This window comes from Entamoeba invadens, assembly GCF_000330505.1.
Source record: "Entamoeba invadens IP1 unplaced genomic scaffold scaff_1105074726611, whole genome shotgun sequence".
In the NCBI taxonomy this organism is placed as follows: domain Eukaryota; phylum Evosea; order Mastigamoebida; family Endamoebidae; genus Entamoeba; species Entamoeba invadens.
In genome coordinates, this window is record NW_004440248.1 from 74,091 (window position 1) to 80,438 (window position 6,348).

Below are 6,348 nucleotides of genomic sequence, written 5' to 3' on the forward strand. Positions count from 1 at the left end.
GTATATAAAAATTATATACATTAACAATATTAAACTATTTAAAATAACAACAATTCAATTATTTAATATAATTTTCTCGTTTTCTCGTTATACGTATTTACGTTTTTGTTATATTTTGAAAATAATTATTTGATTTATATTATCTTTCATTTGTTGTATTCACAATTAAACATTAAATGTGTTAATTTGTATATCAACTTAATCAATTTATACTTATATGTAGTTCACTTTTTATTGTTAATTGAATAATACCACATATTTTGTTTTCTGTTTATATATATCATTTTAAATCACAACACATAAATTGTTCATTTTTGTAAATACACTTTTATAAGTATATGTTATGTAAGATTATCACTTAATGTATTTAATACTTTTCAATAACTTTAAGTCTAATTGGAATTTTGAACCATCTTTGTTTTAATTTGTCACAACTCACTTTTTAATACGACACAGAGTTCATTTTTTCGTATGTATATTTTAATTTTGAATTGTATCATGATATCAATTTGACATCCATACATATGAATAAAATACATACATTTTTACAATACTGTTATAAGAAATAATTATTATTTCCAATTTTCGCTTTTTATTGTATTTTATGATTATACAATAATCACATTTTTCATTTTATTATTGTTTTTATTTTTGATAAACAAGTGTGTTTGAATATCATATCATTAAGTCATAAATTCTTATTTGCAGTTGATAATCATTGTTTGTCATGTTTTTTATACATTATGACAACTATCAATTTAATATATTTTAAAATAACATGATATTTTATTAATTTTCTAGTTTATAATATAAAATAATGTACAATATACATACATGTATGTATGTATTATATCGTTTCATTTGATAATCGTAACTGTACTTTCAAACAAACTATTGAAACAAAAAACAAACCAATTTGTGTATGTATATATCTCAATAGTCTTCGATGATAATATGATTATTATGTTTACGTATTTCTATTTATTTTTATCGTTTTTGTGTGTGGAAGGATTCATTTTATAATTATAAAACCAAAATAATATAATATATTAAAAAAAATCTATTTAGTATCTATTGAATGTCGTCAACATTAAAACATCAATGTTGTGATAAATAAATATTATATATTGCAATTTAATACATAATAATATAATTATAAAACATTGTAAATAAAAAATTACATAACAATTAAATTTCATGTGTTTTCATTATTTCAATTTCCTTATAAAAATTAACTATCTTGAAAAAAACAAAACATAATGAGCAATCCAAACGATTTGATTTTCGATGTAAATTCTTTTAATTATTTTAAAAAAGGATATTTATTAGCCAAATATCAAGGTGTTGAGTTTTCTTTTTGTTTGCGAGATGAATTGTGGATGCTTTTTTATCATGTAAAAGTTATGAATCTGATGTTCATAACAAACTCAGAACGTGTTTTCAACCATTATATGGTGAAAGTTTTCCAAAAGAACTCAATGAAGAACCGGTTATTCTAAACAAAAATGAAATTATCCAATTGAACTCTACTTTTATTGATGAACAAAATGATTCTGATGTGTGTATTTATTTTATTAAAACTCCTGATCACAAATTACAAAAGAAAAATAATTGTATTTTTATTTTTTAATAAACTTAAGTCAAACAAATATTGGTTGTCATTGATTGTCAAAAAAGCAACACAATATAATATACCACCGGCACTTCCTTTGATTTTTAGAAATTCATTAAACACGAATAATGAAAACATATCAAGACTAAATCCTATACATATTACGAATACACTGAATGTTGAAAACGAATATTCTTATGTCCAAGAAAACAGTGATGTATTATCATCAAATACATCTGAAAGTGATGACAATTCTCTTGAAGAATATTTTGAGGAATCTGAAGAGACATCAGAAAATATATTAATGGATACTACACTTCCTAAAACTACACTACAACATGAAACAATCGATCAAATAAACGAACTTTTTAAAAATAAATTTACCTAAACAATTAATTCAGATATATTAACCAAAGATCCCATAAATATAGCTGAAAAAATAAGGCAATTTTGTTGGGTTAATGATACTTTTTCAGTTGATCGATTTGTTACTTCTTTTTGGTTCGTATTTGATACTAAACAATCAAGGACTTATAAAGATAGGAATATCATTGAACACGGAATGAATCATGTCACTTCATATATTATCAATTCCCTTGGAATTGAGGCGCATTTTTCGCAAAATCAAACTAAAATGATAAAACTATTATTGATGTGGCGGTATCTTATATCATCAAAGATAAAAGACGAGACGTTGAGTATTTAAATATAGATTATAGAACAGCTAAAAGGCAAATGACACGCGAAAATACACATTTCCTTGAAAATTTGAATCAAATAATAGAACATAAAGTTGATTGTGTTGCTATTGGGTTTGACTCATCTTTTAAAAAAAACACAAAGATGTTTATTCAATTGAAATGAGGTATTTATATAATGGTAAAATAAAATTGTGTCCATTGGTTTTAAAAACTTATGACGGTGTTACATCAGGAAAAGATGTTGCAAAATGGTTAAAAAATGAGTTGGATATAGCAAATATTCCACATATCAAAGTTGTTGGTGAAACAACCGATGGAAATGCTACCGAAATTGGAGTTGAATCTGGAGTGATCAAAGAATATAATGATTCGGTGAAAGATGTTAAAACAAACCATTTTGATGTTATAGAACAGCCTGTCCATGGTATTTGGTGTTATTTTCACAGGTGTCATCTATGTGGAGAAGATCTTTCTAGTGAATCCGATGCAGGGCCAATTGTCATTTTTATCAAATGGTTTTGTTCAACGAAAAGACTTGACAACTTTTATAAAACAAAAAAGATGTTAAATGTTACAATTGACACTTTTGCAAAAACACGTTTTTGTATATTTGTAGAAATATTAATACTGTATTGGGACATTATGAAGACATTGTGTCATATGTTTCAATACCCAGAGTTAAAACAGAACTTGAGAGTGAATTTAAAAACAAAAAAGTTGGTACATATAGCAAAACAATAACACTTAATACAACTTCTATAAATTATCAACACCATCCTTTTTAATATTTATTTTTTTGTTGAAATTATACTTATTCAATGAATACTTTATTATATAATACTTCTTCAATCTAGATACTTATTATAATCAACCTATTTCACCACTTTTAACTGTATTATAAATATAAAGAATACACTTAAAGAAAAACTTTAACACTTCAATGTTGATTATTTGATAAATTGTTTATTAATATTTCAGTTCTAAAATTGATTGTTTTATTAAATTCCTAATGCGGACTACTTTGTATTAACCACTTTATCATTTAAATATCATCTTATGTTTTATTTTTGTTCTTACATTTAAAATAGCTGGATCAACACTCACAAAGTTTGTGTTCAACTTAATTACACAAAAAATAATATGATTCATTTTTGTTCGATATATATTATATTTTAATTAATATTTAATTAAAGAATAATTTATAAACATATAACTTCTTGTTTTTTGTTATGGCAAATATGTTTAATTTTTTATAATATTATTTTAATAACAAACTTATCCTCCTGAAAAATATAAATAGTTTTTTATTTTCTCTAAAAATTATATATTTTAAATTCGACATTTTGAACAAAACAATAACCAAAAAGTGAAAGATTTATAATAAACTGTTTTTCAAAACTCTGTACTGGGATGACCCAATTTATTGGACTTATTCTTCCTAAACTATTTTTTCTTTGCTTAACCCTCATTTTTCGTTCAAAATATTTACTCGAAAAAAACAAAATAACAAACCAAAATTTTTTTAAATTTTACTTGACAAATAAATCTTCCACCAAAAATTTACTTGAAAAATATAAAAAACAAACATGGGATTAAAATTTTGATTACCATAACACAAATTTTGCCCAAAAAAGAAAACACAACTTTATAATTAAATGTCCATGTTTACAGAATCACCAAGTCGTGTTCTGGATAAAAATGAAAAGTACTAATGAGTAAAACAAGTATTGAGAGAAGATAAATAGGTTAAGACTTTACATTTGAAAAGTTTTATTTTTATTTTTGAACTGTTTATTTTATTTTAGACTGTTATGATGAATGGCCTTGTTCTTTTTAATGTTTGTTGTGTTATGTTATCGATGGCCATTTTTAATTGTTAAAATAAACAAAAACTTAATATTAATTAAAGTGTTGCATTATTTGAAGCAATGGTGTCCTTCATCACATCATTAGTTTATTGTTGTATTGTCGTTTATCTTTTGTTTGTTAGAAAGATGTGGTTTTACTCATGTTTAGTTACCAAATGGATCACCAACCAAATATCGAACCTGGAAATTCGGGAAAGATTTACCCAATATTTGGGTGATTTCCCGATTTTTTGTTCAATAATTGAAACTGTATTGATTTTTAAGGGTTTTAAAATGTGTACCTTTGTTGGTTCAGCAAATAGGAAAATAAAAAATAAAACAGATAAAAAATAGTAAATAATGGGAAATTAGGACAAAGGGTTTATATAAATTTTGGAAACGGTACAGAGTTTTGAAATACAGTTTATTTTTTTGTAACATTTATTATTATACAAAAAACTTCCAATTTTCGATTATTTACTTTATAAAAAATAAGTTGGTAAAGGGAAATGCACTTTGGGGCAAAAAAGCTTGAAAAAAGACTAGGTTTTTAAAATGCAAAAGCTACGGAATATGGTTGTGCGACAATTAAGCAAGTTGGACAATTTTAATTAAAGACCTGCGACATACTTGCACTAAGCGCCATACCTGCACTAGCCCATATAACAATTTAAAAAACAAAAAACATAAAATTTGTTACAAGAAAAAGAGAAAAAACTCATTATTTTTTTAAATAAAATTTCTTAAAGCAATTGAATCTTTGTTTTGACCAATAAAACACATTATAAACTTGTAGAACCATCTTTTTGATTTTTCTTTTTTATAAATCTATTCAAGAAAAATCACAAACAACAAAACATCAAACATATTTTTAAACCAAACATCATTTCATTAGTAATAATGGGCTAATAATTTATTAGAAAAACAATAAAAATGATGAGATGTGTTTTTTCTCAAACACATTTTTTTAAAACACAACAAACATGACATATCATAACTCCAATCCATATGACTGTATTATAATGATACTTAAACGCTAAACATATGTTATAAGTGGTAATATAATGAGAATAAAATTTTTACTTAAAACATAACCCACACCAAAAAATAACAACATGTGTCATTTAAAAAGACACATCTTTTTATAAGAATCTGAAAGTGTTTTTAATCATATTTTAATTATTTTGGCTAAATAAACGGGATTATTCCGAAACTTATCGTGTTGATAAATACAAAACATAATTATTAATTCCAAGACACATAAAAACACTTTAATATATAACCCCGACTGACTACAACTTAAAGATTGGTTTTATACTAAGAATAAATAATATCAATAACTTAATTTATAACACAAAACATGATAAAACATCATTTTGTGCTGATCACTTGATCAACAACAATATATTGAATAGTCACAATGGTTGAGAGAAAATACAAAAATAACAGATAAAATATCATTGCTCATTTATTATAAATATTAATAAATTTATTAAAATAAAATAATAAACAATAGTAAAAATATCAATCAAAAAGTGAACAAGAAACCAGAACATAACAAATAAAAAATAATTGCCATTTTCAACAACACTGAATATAAAAATTGTTCAAGTGAATGAAGAAACTGACTTTTTGATATCAATTAAGAGTGCAGTATATGATGGCTTCAAGTCATTGTAGCTTTAAAAAATACTTGAAAAAACAAAAATGAAACAATTAAAGATTTAACGTTGGTAAGGTCATCTGAAATTAAAATTTATTTGGCATGTTGTATTCAATTTAGACAACATTAGTAAAATGTAAATGACTACTAATTGTGTTTTATTCTATAAAATTTACTTTTTTATTAAAAATATGTTTAATTTTTGTTTGTTTTTGGTTATTGTTGTGTTGTTGTGTGTTTTTGTTTGTTTTATTTTAAAGTCTAATAATTATAAAATATTGTTCATTAAGTTATAATAAAATATATGTTTACTATTAAATAATAAATTAAACCCATAATTTATGTTTCAAATATATAATCAATCTAAAAGTTAAGAACATTTTAATGGTGTAATTGATTTGTTCTTAAGGTGGGTTTGGTTTGAATCGTTTTTCAATAAGTTATAAATTATAATATAAATACAATTCAGAATAAAAAATTTTTAAAATCAATTTGTTTAAATTCTGATTTAATAATAATAGTACA